This window comes from Rutidosis leptorrhynchoides, chromosome 5 (assembly GCF_046630445.1).
Source record: "Rutidosis leptorrhynchoides isolate AG116_Rl617_1_P2 chromosome 5, CSIRO_AGI_Rlap_v1, whole genome shotgun sequence".
Lineage (NCBI taxonomy): Eukaryota > Viridiplantae > Streptophyta > Magnoliopsida > Asterales > Asteraceae > Rutidosis > Rutidosis leptorrhynchoides.
This window is the reverse complement of record NC_092337.1, coordinates 173,111,963-173,129,407: the sequence shown is the minus strand read 5'-3', so window position 1 is coordinate 173,129,407 and position 17,445 is coordinate 173,111,963.

Below are 17,445 nucleotides of genomic sequence, written 5' to 3'. Positions count from 1 at the left end.
AGAATAGTTGCCCCATTCATATCCAAATGAGTTTTGGTCGATTGAACTCCAATCTTGGTTAATCACACCTAATAACGTCTTAATGACACTTTAGCTTGTGATCAATGTTAAACACAAAAGTGTTGCTAAAATGTTCTTTTGTAAAGCCATCCTTTTAAATCTAAAATAAATATTGATATGATTAAGATGGTCATTAAAGTCCCAACTAAAGAGATGCTCTCCACTTGATTAACCATTAAGCATTACTTACATGCTTAATAAGTGATTAGTGTAACTTCCTATAAGTCTTCATGTAAAACAAATGGGTCTTATTTGGAAGGTTACAAGTAACTAATGAATGCATATACTTGTAATCAAATGTTGACAAAAGACTTGAAGACTTGTGATATGAAATTTAGAAGCATGTGGTTGTTAAAGGATCAAAATTCTGCATTTGCCATAAAGAGTAATCAATGACACACGACTAGTACAATGGGACTTTCCTCTTTTAAGCCAATGTCAACTTCTAAGAATACATTCAAGATAAAAGGGGTAATGCAGGTCTTTCCAGATGTTTTTGGCTTCTAATTGCAGCCATCCAATAAGGGAAAATGACAATGTTGAAGGTCTCAAATGGCTACAAATTCATAGGTTAGAGACCTTCAGGTTCGACCCATGGTCGACCGTGAGGTACGCCGCATGCATCTGGGTTTGAATTTCTATTTCCCATAAAAGCCAATCCTAGGAGGATTTGAAGACTTACCTCTTGCACTTACATTTTCATATTTACTCATATCATTCAAATACTATTATAATCTATTTAGAGTGATTCTAGCAAGAGTAATTGTAAACTTAGTTATGAGTTTACTTCTAAAATGTCTTCTTAAAGGGATCTAGAAGATAGTTGAGGTTTAACTAAGTTAGAGCATTAGGATCTTGTGGTAAGAGCATTTCATGATTGTGAATTCTTCAAAGGGACGTAAGGGTTCATAAGTTGCGGCTTATCGAAGAACTAGTTTTGTATCCGGAAACTCCACCGAGTTTGGAGTATCATAGTGAAACAAACTCTCAATTCGGTAGAATTGAGGAGTGGATTAAGGAAGATTAGTTAACATCTTCCCGAACCATTATAAATCTCTGTGTTTGTTCTCTTATCCCTTATCTTTGTATTTACTTTACTTGTGAACAAACAAATCAAATCACACTATAGTTATCTCAATTCTAAATCAAAAATTTTTGTTAAAATCAATTAAGTAAATATTCACCCTCCCTCTAGTTACTTACAGTGAGTTTATTCAGTGGTTAACGAAATCAAGTCAAATTCATTCGAAAGGGCAGTCTAGCCAAAGTGGATCAGTGATAGGTGGTCAAAGATTTTGGTGTGGATCTTGTAGATCTACACATTGTGGGACATGTTCAACTTTTACTAAGCCATGTTTAAGATGTGGTGCAGTGGGGCATGAACCTCAGAATTGTTCATTTAAGAATAATGTATGTTGGAATTGTCAAAAGGAAGGACATAGATCTGCAGAGTGTCCATCTGCAAAGAAAGTGTATTCCGAGGCAGGGTTTTGGTTAGGGGTACGTGCCATGTCAGCTGGAGGATAATCTGCTTCCACTACAGGGCAGAAACGTAAGAATCCTCTAGTGATGGAAGCTAAAGCCTTCCAAATGTCAGTAGACACTGCTAATGCTAAATAAGACTTGATTACATGTATGTTTTTAATAAACTTTGTGTTGGCTCGTATGTTATTTGATTCCGGAGTAAATCACTCATTTATGTAAACTGCTTTTTGCGCTAAGTTAAATGTGCTTATGAAAGTGTGTGTTTAGAGCTACCTTTGACATAGAGGGTGGTCTTTTGCATGTGACATGCCTAGTGATGCATATAACGAACTTTGAAGTAGTGTTAGGCATGGATTGGCTAAATGTCCATATAGCTAGTGTTAAGTGCCATAGGAAGGTTATATCTTTTCCTTTAACTGGCGGGAGACGTGTAGTGGCTCATGGAGAATGTGGTGGGTTTTGTTGTCCTCTAATCACGATGATCAAATCTAATAAATCTTTGGCCAAGGGATGTGATTCTTCCTAGCCTACGTGATCAACGTAAATAAAGAGAAGAAATTGATATCCGATATTCCTACGGTACCTACCGGGCCTACCACTGATTAGAGAAGTGGAATATAAGATTGTGTTCAGGCCAGGGGATACGCAGTTTGCTAAAGCTCCGTACAGATAGGCTCCTTCCGAGATACGTGAAATGATGTCTCAAATTTAAGATTTGTTGGATTGCGGGTTTATACGTCCGAGTTCTTTGCCACGGAGTGCTCCGACATTATTTGTGAAAAAGAAAGACGGGACGCTCCAAAAGTCTATTGATTATTGTGAATTGAATAGGAGAAGGGTGAATAATAACTATCCACTTTCTAGGATAAATGATTTGTTCGACCATCTTCAGGGAGCTTCGTTCTTTTCGAAAATTGATTTGAGATTGGGATATTTTCAGGTCCGTGTTGCTGAATCTGAGATTCCTTATATTGTGTTTCGTACTCGGTACAGTCATTATAAATTCTTAGTGATGTCGTTTGGGCTGACCAATGCCCCCATCAAGTTTTATGGATCTTATGAATCGAGTGTGTAAACCGTTTTTAGATACATTCATGATTGTTTTCATAGATGAAATAATTGTTTATTCAAAAACTCAATTTGAACATCTAGAGCATTTGCGGAAAGTGATATAACTTTAGAAACGTAAGAAATTCTACGTGAAGTTTTCAAAGTTTGAGTTCTGGTTACGCGAAGTTCAATTCTTGGGACATATTATCTGTGTAGAAGGTACTAAAGTGGATCCATTTAAAATTGAAGCTGTGCTGAACTGGAAATCAATAAAGAATCCAACAGAGATTAAGAGTTTTATAAGATTATCCGGTTACTACCAACGATCTATCAAAGATTACACGAAGATGGAAATTCCTTTGACGAAACTAACTAGAAAAGTTGCGTCTTTTTCAGTAGAGTGATGATCAGGAACTTGCATTCTAGACTTTGAAACGGTTGTTGTGTCAAGCACCAGTATTAGCCTTACCTGAGGGATCAAATGACTTTACAATGTACAGTGATGTGTCATTATTTGGTTTAGGTTGGGTACTGATGCAACGACAATGTGTGATTGTGTATGCTTCTCAACAGTTAAAACTAAATGAAATGAACTATCCAGCGCATGATTTAGAAATGGTTGCAACGGTTTTTGCATTAAATTGTAGATGCATTATCTGTATGGTACGCATTGTGTTATTTGTACTGACCAAAAGAGCCTACGGTATATCTTTTCGTAGAAAGAGATGAATATGCATCAAAGAACATGACAAGAGTTGATTAAAGATTATGATTGTGAAATCATCTATCTGATTTAGTGGTTCGTCTAATAATAACTCCACAAAATCCTTAAGAGATGAACATCAAAAATTCGAGCTAATGGTGAAACAAAAATATTATTTAAATGCTAATTCTCGGGGATTAAAGACATATTGTGATCGACTATGGGTTTCGTTACTAGGAGGATTGAGGGATTCAATCCTGAATGAAGCGCACAAGTCAAGACTATCTGTTTATCCAGGTACTACGAAAATGTATCATGTTCTAAAGAGTTGTATTGGTGGCCGATAATGAAAACAGACATCATACAATTCGTGGAAAAGTGTCATACTTGTGCTCAAGTGAAAGCAAAACACTAGATACCGTATTGGTCTTTGCATCAATTAGAAATTCATGAGTGGAAATGGGAACATATAACAATGGTTATTGTGATAAAATTACCCCAAACCCAGAAAGGAAATGACATGATCTCGGTGATAGTGGATCTTTTAACGAAGAGCGCACATTTCTTAGCTACTAGTGAGATAACTTCATTAACTAGGTTACCTCAGCTGTACGTAAATGAGATAGTTTCGAAACATGGGATACCATTATCCAATGTGTCAGATAGAGACTCTAGATCTGTGTCTAACTTTTGGAAGAGTCTATAATAAAATTTAGGTACTCGTGTCAACCTCGGTAAAACTTATCATCCTCAGACCAATGGTAAAATTGAGCAAACTGTTCAAACTCTAGATGATATGTTAAGAGCTTGTGTACTAGAATATGGTGGATTGTAGGATTCCCATCTGCCTATAATTGAGTTCGCCTACAATAATTTCTACCATTCGATGAAAGTCAGATTTTACCTCTTGAGGATTTGAAAAAGTGCAAAAATAGTGCAAGATTTTACCTCTTTAGTTTACCTTTCATTAAGTACTAGAATAGTGTCAAAAACAGTACAAAAGCAAGATTTAGGGTCTTAGATCTTGTAAACATGTTGCAATTACTGATGATTTGCATCCATAAAAATGTAGACTGAACCCGTATGGGTGAGCTATGAAACCGTACGAATTGGGTTGCAATTGTATGGATGTAGAACAATTGGATCCGTATGGAGGGTCCCTGAAACCGTATGGATAGTACTTGAATCCGCACGGATGGCTAGAATCCGTAGGGATGTGTATCAACAAAATGTTTTGATGTTTTTATGTTATTTCTAAGCTGTGATGTGCTGTCCGTGTGTTAAACTGTATTTAGAACACTATAATGACTTTGTTTATGGTGTTCTTAGGTGATAAAGGAAAAGGTGAAATGCTCAGTGAAATAAGACTACTGAGTTCTTATGTTTGTAGGTGAGTGGGGTTATCCTTATGGATATGATTATACAGTGATAAGTATAGTGACCAGTGCCATTTTTATAAATATACTGTGTAGTGTAGTCTATGACTATTGTAAGTAGTTTTATGTGACTATGTGCGCACCCAATGATACCCTCATGGTGTTGTCTTGACGGAAAATGTTAACCCTTCCACATGGTGTTGTCTTGATGAAAACGAGTTGGGTCCTAGTGTTTTGATTGGTAGTATAGTTTAATTGACGAGTGTGTCACGTTAGGAAGAATATACTAGGGATTCAGTGTATGGAATTTGTTGGGATTTAACATGTTTCAAAATCTTAAAACCCATTTAAGAAACAAACTTTGCGGAAGCGTGTAAAACCGATTACAAACATGTTATACTTTAGCTGATTAAAGTTAAATCCCAAATAGGATCAAGTTGTGAAATATGCTTACAAACTACAAGTGAGTTAGGAGATAATACCTTCTCCAAGTTAGGAGGTAATGGTGAAGATGATGACGAATGCAAGCTTCAAAAGGATGAAACCTCAAGTAGTGATACCCCAAGCTTGACACCAACACCTTCTAGATTTGGTTAGGATTTTCTCACTTGAAATTACCTTGTAAAAACTCAAGAACGCCTATTCTTGCTCCTTCAAACTTTTGGCCAGAATTGATGGGAGAAAGGAAGAGTGTTTTGCAATCCTTGATATGTGTATTTTTACATGTCTTGGTAGTACCCAAAGTGCCTAGGTACTTATGCATATGGAGGATGGGAAGCAGCCACATTAAATGACCAAATAAATGTGTCTAGGACATGCAAACTTGCACTCCCAATGCCACTCCCACTTTATAAAATAGTTTTTATAAAAAACATATTTTATAAAGTTTCATATTATTTGTTATGTACACTTTATTTATAAAACCCATTTTATAAAATGTAACATAACTTAATTATTTAACCAATAAATAATTGAATCCGCGATATAAATTATTCCATAATTTATATATACATATCAAGTGATTTAAGAAAACCATTTTTTCTTATAATTCAAGTGTCGTGTATTATAATCAACGAACCAATCGTTAAGATTAAAGACGAATAAGGTGTCGGTAAGCTTGTTATTGGGTATGACCCGACTTGGATCAAAACATATTAGCCACATTAATTTAATATGTCTCTCGGGCATACGAAATACCTTCAGAATTATCGGTAGGCTCTAGCCCGATCAACTAGTAGTCGAAGGCCCGGCCATGCCGCCGGTCCTCTAGTTTGTGTAACCTATTTTGTGACCAGTGCGTAGTGACTCGTGCCTTGAAGTTGTAGCTTATAATGATATTGACTTAGATATTTCCATTCACTTTGCGGTGCGCGAATTCCCCCACAGTGTTTTTGTCCTGCAAGTGACGTTTAGCATGCTTTTAGTGAGTGAAGCAAGGGTGAAAGTGATGTGTTTGATATATATATGTATGTATATAACTATGATGTTTTGTAAATAAAAAATATTGTGATAAGTGATTTGTAATAAGTAACACAAATGGTTGTTTAATCATACGTTTTGTATAGATTAACATATGTTGTGTATTTAAAAGAGTCTTCCACTGTGATATAAAAAAAAATGTAAGGTGTTACAGGGTGTTCCCCCACCTTAATGTACAGGGCCGTCGTAGGCCTTTTTACTTTTCTGCATATGGGGTAGTCCGCCTGATTGCTGCGCGCGAGGATTCAAAGGACTATTACCATTAGGTTAGGGTGTTAATAAGCCACATTTTATTTTTATTTTCATACGGTGCAATTCGCCTGATCGCTGCGGCCGAGGATTAGAAGAATTGCTACCGTTAGTGTAGGGCACTGTTACTGATAAGCCACCCCTTTTATATTTTTGCACGTAGTTTAGATTTCAATTTTTTGTAATGGCCTACGCGCCAATTCCTTTGTGCTATCACGCACCTTTTGTAAATGCAACCATTTCTTCTGAATGTCAATTGTTTAGTTATAATATTTTGTGCAATACTTAAGCAAAACAAATCGATGTGTCTTGCTTAACAACTTTGACATACTAAGTGTTTAATCTATGCACAAAAACTTAGAAATTATTTAAAATTGTATGAACACAAGCCAATGTGCACCCATTTATACTCCAAATCTAATTAGTTAACCTGTGACATACTGATGTTGCTTGCACAAACATGATTTCTTTTATATTTATATTGAATTAAAGATTGACTCGACTATTTGAGAAGCTCTCGAGAAACATTGACTCGGTAGTTGTAATGAGTAAGTTTTCCATTTAAGATTCGTCCCAAAAAAGCGGTAATTACTAGTTGAATTGATGAAAACTCACAATCATCCTAATGTTTGTTTGATTAGGGGTTTGTATTATAAAAAGTTTAGAAAACACTTGTAATATAAACTAGCAACGAGAAATGATTTAAGTAACCATCAATAATAAAAGCATGCACACTTGACTATTCCACTTGAAGCTTTCAGATTGTTCTTTTGTCCACTTCAGACTAAATTGTGTTCAATCTTTATGTTCTAGTATCCCTACTAGGTGTTCTAATGATCAAATCAACACTTGCAAATTCCCATAAGCTTATATCAATATAATCTAGTTGAATCATGAGAGTATCATTAGTCTTAGCTTGGATTAAAGTCCCCTAAAACCCTTTAGTAATCAAAATACCTTAAGAAAACCAAACTCCACTATTTTGACTAAGGACCAATTGAAAAACCAATCCAAACCAAGAATTAAATCCTTTAAAATCCCCAATTGATTGTCTATATCACTTAAGTGTTGAAGTAAAAGTTGTTTCACTAATCAAATCACTATGAAAAGCTACACAACTCATATAATCAAAGTAAAGCCTAAAATAAAGATAGCAAAGGATCTTTTAGCTAATCCCAACCACAAAACTCAATCATTAACTCATGAATTCATTCAAACACAATTATAATCATGAATATGAACAACCTTAGCTAACAAGCTTCATAATCAAGGTACATAAAGGATTGTAGCCAAGCATGGCTAGAATAAACACAATACAAGTGATAAAAGTAGATTCAAACATCATTATGCATAATAAAGATAAGATTGTACCAAACTATAAAATTAAAATTTGAGCTAGATGAAGATGATGAAGAACAAGCCCTAGGTCTAGGGCAAATCTCCAATCCTTGATGTAGATGTTGAAAATTGATGAAAAGCCTAATTAGTTAGCTACCAAACCCTAATTACCTCAGCCTCCAAACTGCACTCCTAATTGTGTGATGTTATGAGAAAAACCCCATCATTTTCTATTTATACTCCCTCATAAAATTCTGCCCAGATTTCCCAGTGGAACGCCGTTCCTGTTTCAGGAACGTCGTTCTTGTTGCTCGACAGGCTGGAACACCGTTCTAATTCATGGAACGTCGTTCTTGTATACTTGAAAGTGGAACTCTGTTCCTTAAATTAGGAACATCGTTTTCAATTCGACCTCTAAATGCTCAAAAGTTATGTTTCCATTTTCTTCCATTCCTTTGCAATGGACGTCATTCTTTAAGTCTAGAACCCCTTTTTTCCAGGTGGAACGCCGTTCCTTGATATGGAATGCCGTTCTGGTTATTGGAACGTCGTTCCCTTGTTATGGAACGTCATTCTTGGGACATTTCCAAGACTTTGCAGTTTTCTTGATCTTTTTCACACACTTTGGTCAATTATGCACCAATTTCATACTTAGAACTGCAATAGCACTCAGAACGTGACTAATCCTAATTTCATCACTTTTAAAGAACAAACGATATCAAAACTGAGTAGAGCGAGGTAGATATTGTGTAAGAAACGTAGTGTAAATGAGCAATATCAAACCCCCAACATTTGAACCTTGCTTGTCCTCAAGAAAGCATAAAAACAAACAAGACTTGGAGAAATGCCTCTAGCAAATAGTAACATGCTAATGATCAAAATCAAAGTCCTATAATTGGGCAATAAGAGATACCTCTATAAATATGTACTTTGAAGGCTTAATTGATCTCCAAAGACTTGTGCTCGCTAAGGACCAAGCATTAACTTCTCTTCTTCTTCTTCTTCTAAACACTATCACAAGCTCAAACCCAATGTGTTCCATCAAAATTCATCTCATCAATGGGCAATAGTGGGGTGACAATCCTTGGCAAGGTCTTCAACTAAACCTCAAAAGATGCACCACTTCTCTAATTTAAGCTTCAATTCTTCAAACATCCTCTAAATCAATCACAATTCAAGCCTAGCTAATACATCTCCTCAAAATTCATAAAATAATCAAGCAAGCAAGCTTTGCTCCCAAGAAAGGCTCAAATATCTACAAGGTTTCACATTTAAGAGTAAATGGATCAAGAATTAAACTTTTTTAAAATAAACCTTTCTAGGAGCATTCTTCAAACTTCAATAGATCAAACTTCACCGTTATACCCCACTTTCCTCATCACAAGTCAAGGATTGCCCATAAGCTTCTTTTCAGAATATGAGCGCCAAGTTACATGAGTCATCCAAGAAAACATTTAGCCTTAAGGAAGATAAGGCTTTTTAGAAAACCATTTTTGTTTTTAGAAAGGGAAAACGAGTCAAGTTGTGAAACAAAACAAGTTTTCTGAAAATTTTATGGTTTAAAAGCTTTGTGCAGCCAAATCCATTTTTGTTTATGGTAAGTATTCCCGCCTGTCACGCAGGTGACCCGGGTTCGATCCCCGCTAAAAAGTTTGATTTCGCTTGCTGAAACAACCCAACCCGTATTTAACACGAGTAAATATTTTTTTTTTATAAGTAATTAAAACATTCATGCGCCATTCAAAAGGTGTGAACCACCCCATACAAACCATTAAAAAAATATCACAAGTTTAATGTTTACAAAGGCACGAAGGCCATTAATTAAATGTAATACAAGTTCGACCCACTTAAAATGATAGCTTTAATCCAAACTACACCCGAGCATAGTTTGGGGCTAAACTACCCAAAATGCTAGGTCGACTTCAAACGCCTCAACAAGAATCCAACATAGGGGAACTAGTATCCAACAACCCCCTTTCCCTTTTCCACACCTGCATCTAAAAAGATAAACAACGAGAGGGGTAAGCAAATGCTTAGTGAGTGCAACAATTATACGAATACATATACAACCTACTTACTTGCAATCACTTACGCATTTACCACATACATGCTAGCAATATAAATAATCATACCATCACAAGTATAATAACTAAACTTCCAACCACACAAGCTAGCATAACGTTAGCATATAACTCGAGAAATGTAATATGCTACAATACAACGCACAACCATGGTTAACCAATCGAACGAGGGAACGGTAGTTAAAAGACCGTTGAAGTTCATAACAACCATTAATGCACTTAACACGTCGATACTTCACCCCGGGTGGTGCCTTAACACGTCGACACTTCACCCCGAGTGGTGTCTTAACACATTGACACTTCACTCGTTACATATCTCCGAGTGGCATCTTAACACGTCGATGCTTCACTCCTGAGTGGTGTCTTAACACGTCGACACTTCACTCGCCACGTGAGAAGTGGTTTCTTAACATGTCAACACTTCACGACTCATACCACGCAAATAAATACATCATATATGCACACATATAATTATTCCACTCACCTTATCACGTCGGTGGTGATTAATTACTCCCGAATGCTTCAAGCAAGGTACCTAATACATAAGTACACATTCAATACACAACAAGTGGAATTAACCACCTTACTCACTCTTGAGCATTTAATGTCCTAATCGCATTAAATGACTCACACCCACCAAACCGCCCATTAATGGCCATGACTCGTCATAAATCACTAAAAGCTAGTGATTAGAACCTACTATCACCAATTAACAGAAACTTAGGGTATTTCATAACCATTTTACCCAATTAGCTCAACCATGACTCATTTGACCCATTTTAACACTTATACCCATAAACTTGGTCAAACTTAACCCCTTAACATGCTTTCATCATTTGCAAGTGTGTTAGTGACTAGCAACTCAATTTAACACTTACAAAATCCCAATTACATGAACAAACCCTAGGTTAACACCATTTGGGTTTTCTTACATCAAATTAACCCAAATCCACCCATTAAATCACCAAATGGGTCTTACAAGTCCCAAATGGCCAAACCCTAGCCATAAATTAACTAAAACTCAAAATACGGGGTTAAGATTTACCAACACTATCCACTCGTAGCTAAGAACGAGGAGAACAACTTTGATTCTTGCTCCAAAGATCAACTCTAAATTCTTCACTCTTAAATCTCACTTTGAATCTAAGTGGGTTTGGTGTTTTGAGAGAAAAATGGAGAAGAAAATGGAAAAGAAATGAATTAAGTGGATAAGATTTGGGGTCATATGGCTGGTCACACATGTAAATTACCAATTTTCCCCTTAAAACCCCTTAAATGAGCTAAATCCGGAATCAGCCCAGCAGGACTGCCGCGTCGCGGCCCCATTAGTCACGGCGCGACATATAAAGGGAAAACCGACCCTTCTTAGCATGCCTCCTGACTTTGGTTTGCTTGGGATGCCGCGGCGCGACCAGAAACCTCGCGGCGCGAGAATGCACAAGATTTTTGACCTGCATATCATGACTCCTGATTCTTGTTTTGGGTTCAACCTCGCGGCGCTGCAAAAGCCTTCACGGCATGGCGATAGCCTAAGGCTGATCAGTTTTTCGACAACAAAACTAAATATTGATTTCAAGACTCGTATTCCCCAAACTTGCTTCGTATGTACATCTAGACTTCACCATGAAGCCTCACTAGACTTAATACCTTCCTAAGTCAAACATATCCTTATACATGTGTAATATATATACATATCGTACACATCGAAATAGCACTTAAGTCATTTAATCACATGGACAATGAAATATAATCGTACAGACGATTAAGTATGTACCTTAATCTATGTATGTGTACAGCGGGATGTTACAACTCTCCCCCACTTGAATCGGTGCGCGTCTTCGCGATCCAAGCCGCATGATAAGCCAGAAGATAGACCTAAACAAACTCGTCGGATTCCCACGTAAATTCGGAACCCTTTCGATGTCGCCATTGCACTTTGAAAGTTCTAACTTCCTTGTTTCGCAACATCTTAACCTTCTCATCAAGAATTGCAATCGACTCTTCAACATACTCTAATTTGTTGTTCAACGCAATCTCATCTAACGACACCCATGTTGAGTCATCCGCAAGACAAATACGGAGATGGGAAACATGTAATGTATTATGGATCCCCGCAAGCTCTTCGGGCAACTCTAGTCTATAAGCAACCTCACCAACACGTGCCAAAACCTTGAAAGGACCAATAAACCGAGGAGCTAACTTTCCTCACTTTCGAAACCGGATAACACCCTTCCATGGAGAAACCTTAAGCATCACCATGTCACCTTCTTGAAATTCGATCGTTCGTCTACCTTTATCGGCATAAGATTTTTGTCTATCTTGCGCTGCCTTAAGTCGAGCCCTAATCATCTCAATCTTATTATTCGTCTCTAGGACCAAAACGGTACTCCCGATTTCTCGTTGTCCCATTTCACCCCAACAAATAGGAGTTCGACACCTACGCCCATAAAGCATCTCATAAGGTGGCATTCCAATACTAGTGTGGTAACTATTATTGTACGAGAATTCCACCAATGGTAAGTGCTCGTCCCAACTGCCACCGAAATCAATAATACACGCCCTTAACATATCCTCTAACGTTTGATTCGTACGCTCGGTTTGACCGTCCGTTTGAGGATGATACGCCGTGCTCATTTTCAATTGAGTACCCATATCTTCATGAAACTTATTCCAAAACCGAGATGTGAAATGAGTATCTCGATCCGAAACAATAGATATAGGAACCCCATGCCTTGATATCACCTCTTTGATAAACAACTTAGACAAAGTCTCCGACGATATCGTTTCCCGAATGGGAAGAAACAAAGCACTCTTCGTCAATCGATCAACTATCACCCAAATCGTATCATATTGGGTTCTCGCCGTCTTTGGTAACTTTGTAATGAAGTCCATGGTAATGTGCTCCCATTTCCACTTCGGGACTTCCAACGGTTGTAACTTACCGTACAGCTTTTGGTGTCCGGCTTTAACTTGCAAACATGTGACGCATTGTTCAACATACTTAACAACATCACGTTTCATGCCCGGCCACCAATACTCCTTTTTTAAATCAAGGTACATTTTCGTCGCGCCCGGATGAATGGAATACTTTGACTTATGTGCTTCATCAAGTAGCACCCGTCGGTAATCACCCATCTTAGGCACCCACACTCTTCCTTGAAAAGACAACAAACCATGCGGGCCTAAAGTAATGAACCCTGTTTTCCCCACAATTCATTCCTCACGCTTGTTGTAAACATACCCTTCTATTTGAATCTCACCAAGCTTTACAAGGAAATCATTAGTAATGATCATGCGTAACGATCCTACTCGTATTGCCGGATGTTGACTCTTTCAACTTAGCGCTTCCGCGACCACGTTCGCCTTTCCCGGATGATAAAGTATTTCACAATTATAATCCTTTACCACATCCATCCACCTACGTTGACGATAATACAAATCTCGTTGATCAAAGAGATGTTTCAAACTCTTATGATCCGAATAAATCGTACATTTGACATCATACAAGTAGTGGCGCCAGATTTTCAACGCATGTACCACCGCCGCCAATTCAAGATCATGAGTCGGGTATCTCTTTTCGTGTTCCTTTAATTGTCGAGAGGCGTATACGATGACTTTACCCCTTTGCATTAGAACACACCCGAGCCCATTTAAAGAAGCATCACAATAAACCGTCATGTCTTCTACCCCTTTCGGCAACACTAACATCGGAGCTTGACACAACTTCTCTTTTAATAATTGAAAAACAATTTCTTGCTTGTTCTCGCAATTAAATCTCGTGTTCTTCCTCGTCAACTTCGTAAATGGAGAAGCAATCTTAGAAAAGTCTTGGATAAACCGACGATAATAACCGGCCAATCCGAGAAAACTTCGGATTTCTGTAGGCGTAGTCGGTCGTCCCCAACTCTTCACCGTCTCTATCTTCCTCGGATCTACTTGAATACCATCTTTGTTCACAATGTGGCCAATGAATTGAACTTCCCTTAGCCAAAATTCACATTTGGAGAATTTAGCATACAACTTCTCCTTCCACAACGTCTTCAACACTTCACGCAAATGGTGTTCATGTTCCTTCATAATCTTAGAATAAACAAGTATGTCGTCAATGAACACGATTACCGACTTGTCCAACATAGGTTGGCACACTCGGTTCATTAGATCCATAAATGCAGCCGGTGCATTCGTGAGACCAAAAGGCATAACTACAAACTCAAAAAGCCCGTAACGAGTTTGGAAATCCGTTTTCTATACGTCCTCCTCATGGACCCGTACTTGGTGATAGCCGGACCGTAAGTCAATCTTAGAAAAATACGTTGCACCTTGGAGTTGTTCAAACAAATCGTCAATCCGAGGTAATGGATAACGATTTTTGATCATCACTTTGTTCAACTCCCGATAGTCAATGCACATCCGCATACTACCATCCTTCTTCTTCACAAATAAAACCGGAGCACCCCATGGCAAGGAACTCGGTCGAATAAAACCCTTTTCAAGAAACTATTGGGTTTGATTTAACAACTCTTGCATTTCCATCGGTGCTAAACAATAAGGAGTTTTAACAATGGGGGTAGCCCCCGGAACCAACTCAATGCGAAATTCAACTTGTCTTTCCGCCGGAACACCCGGTAACTCATCCGAAAAAACGTCTTCAAATTCGTTAACCACCGAAATTTCACGAATGGGTGGTGGCTCATCACGAATATCAACTAAATGGGCAAGAAAAGCCATGCCACTACTAACAAGGAAACGACGTGCCCGTGCATAAGTGCATATCGACACAAGTCTTCTTCGCTTATCACCATGAATAATTAACTCTCCCCCACTTGGGGTCTTCACACGAATGAATTTATCATGGCACGCAATATCGGCTCTATAACGATCGAGACAATCCATACTAACAACAATATCAAAATCACCCAAATTCATCAGAATGAGATCGATCTTAAATGTTTCAATACCAAACACAACATTACAATCATTACAAACATCAACCCCTAGCACCGTCTTACCATCCGCTATTTCGACTTCTACCAGATGACTTAACTTAGCTAGTGGTTTATTTAACTTAGGCACAAATCTTGGAGACACAAACGACAAATTAGCACCACTATCAAAAAGTATCCGTGTCGAATTAGAGTTAACCATGAAAGTACCTGAGACAACTTCATTAGATTGCTTGGCTTCGTCATTTGTCATCAAATAGTTGCGACCCCTAGCCGTACAACCCGCTTTCTCTAGTTGCTTAACATTATTATTGCGCAAATCGGGACACTCCGGCCTCTTATGCCCTTCTTTTCCGCAATTAAAACAAGTGAGCTTGGTTTTGGATGATGCTTTCGGGCACTCACGAGCCATGTGTCCCCTTTGCCCACAATTGTAGCAAGCATAAGTAAAATCTCCGGAAGCCCCCTTTTTCACGCTACCAACACTCTCGGAGCCCCTCTTGTGTTTCTTGTTAGAAAAGTTCGAATGACTAGTGGGTTCAAACTTCTTTTTGCCTAAGGTAAAGCCACTCTTTCACACTAATCTTCTCTTAGTAATTTTCATTCAAGATTCGATAGAAGTCTTCCTTCAACATTTTATCATTCCCGACATACTCCGGGCAAAATTGGGTTTTTGATAAAAAAAAAATGGATTTGAGAGTGTTCAAATCCATCGACCCTTGCCTCTAGGAACGCAACTCGTCCTTAAGTCTAGTAAGATCGGCCGAAGTTCGGTACTCTTGGAAAAACTCCGCCATAAACTCATCTCAAGTAAAATCCATACATTGTTCTTCACCATAAACTTGGATTTTCGCATCCCACCACAACTTCGCGTCACCCCTCAACATGCTACAACCATACCTTGTCTTTTTATCAAAAGGGCACTCACAAGTACGAAAAGCCCCTTCCATATCAGAGATCCATCGGGCACTCTTAAGTGGATCCCGTTCACCCTCAAAAGTGGGAGGTTGAGCGTCGTTGAAATTCTTATAGAAAAATTCTCGTCTTCCCACATTGTCCTCTTGAAGGACAACTTTAATTTGCTCATTTACTACGTTGACTAATTGCTCATCAATCGTATCTAGAAACATCTTCTTAACATCTTCTAAGAAAGACGCATGATGACTTTTCAAAATGGCCTCAACCTTGGCCGTGAATTCGGGATCCTCGCTCGTGCCCCCATTTTCGGTGTCGTGTCCGTTTCTCATCTTCATTCTATAAAATAGAAGAGATTAAATAACGAAACAAAAGACTTGATACATATATACACGTATACATCGTACCGCCCCATCTTACTCAACAATCGTCGTACATAGCTTGTTTGACACAATTTGCACCCGTAATAATGGTAGCTAGTCATTACTACGCGAGCACATCGCATTAACTCACTAGTACAACGCCCATCTCGCTTTATGATTGCAATTACCACACAAAACAAATAGCGCAAGGTTAGTTCACATAAACCTATGCACTAACCAAACCCGATCCGACCCGAAGTCCTACAAGTCCGGCATAAAGCGCACACGCAATAAAGTCTAAGTCTAGGCACCTATCTCAAGTCGCCTAAATCCCTTAGACCATGCTGTGATACCACTTGAAACAACCCAACCCGTATTTAACACGAGTAAATATTTTTTTTATAAGTAATTAAAACATTCATACGCCATTCAAAAGGTGTGAACCACCCCATACAAACCATTAAAACAATATCACAAGTTTAATGTTTACAAAGGCACGAAGGCCATTAATTAAATGTAATACAAGTTCGACCCACTTAAAATGATAGTTTTAATCCAAACTACACCCGAGCATGGTTTGGGGCTAAACTACCCAAAACGCTATGTCAACTTCAAACGCCTCAACAAGAATCCAACATAGGGGAACTAGTATCCAACAACCCCCTTTCCCTTGTTTGCACCTACATCTAAAAAGATAAACAACGAGAGGGGTAAGCTAATGCTTAGTGAGTGTAACAATTATATGAATACATATACAACCTACTTACTTGCAATCACTTACGCATTTACCGCATACATGCTAGCAATATAAATAATCATACCATCACAAGTATAATAACTAAACTTCCAACCACACAAGCTAGCATAACGTTAGCATATAACTCGAGCAATGTAATATGCTACAATACAACGCACAACCATGGTTAACCAATCGAACCAGGGAACGGTAGTTAAAAGACCATCGGAGTTTATAACAACCATTAGTGCACTTAACATGTCGTACACTAACCCCATGGGTGGCATCTTAACACGTCGATACTTCACCCCGGGTGGTGCCTTAACACGTCGACACTTCACCCCGAGTGGTGTCTTAACACATCGACACTTCACTCGTTACATCTCTCGGAGTGGCATCTTAACACGTCGATGCTTCACTCCCGAGTGGTGTCTTAACACGTCGACACTTCACTCGCCACGTGAGAAGTGGTGTCTTAACACGTCGACACTTCATGACTCATACCACACAAATAAATACATCATATATGCACGCATATAATTATTCCACTCATCTTATCACGTCGGTGGTGATTAATTACTCCCGAATGCTTCAAGCAAGGTACCTAATACATAAGTACACATTCAATACACAACAAGTGGAATTAACCACCTTACTCACTCTTGAGC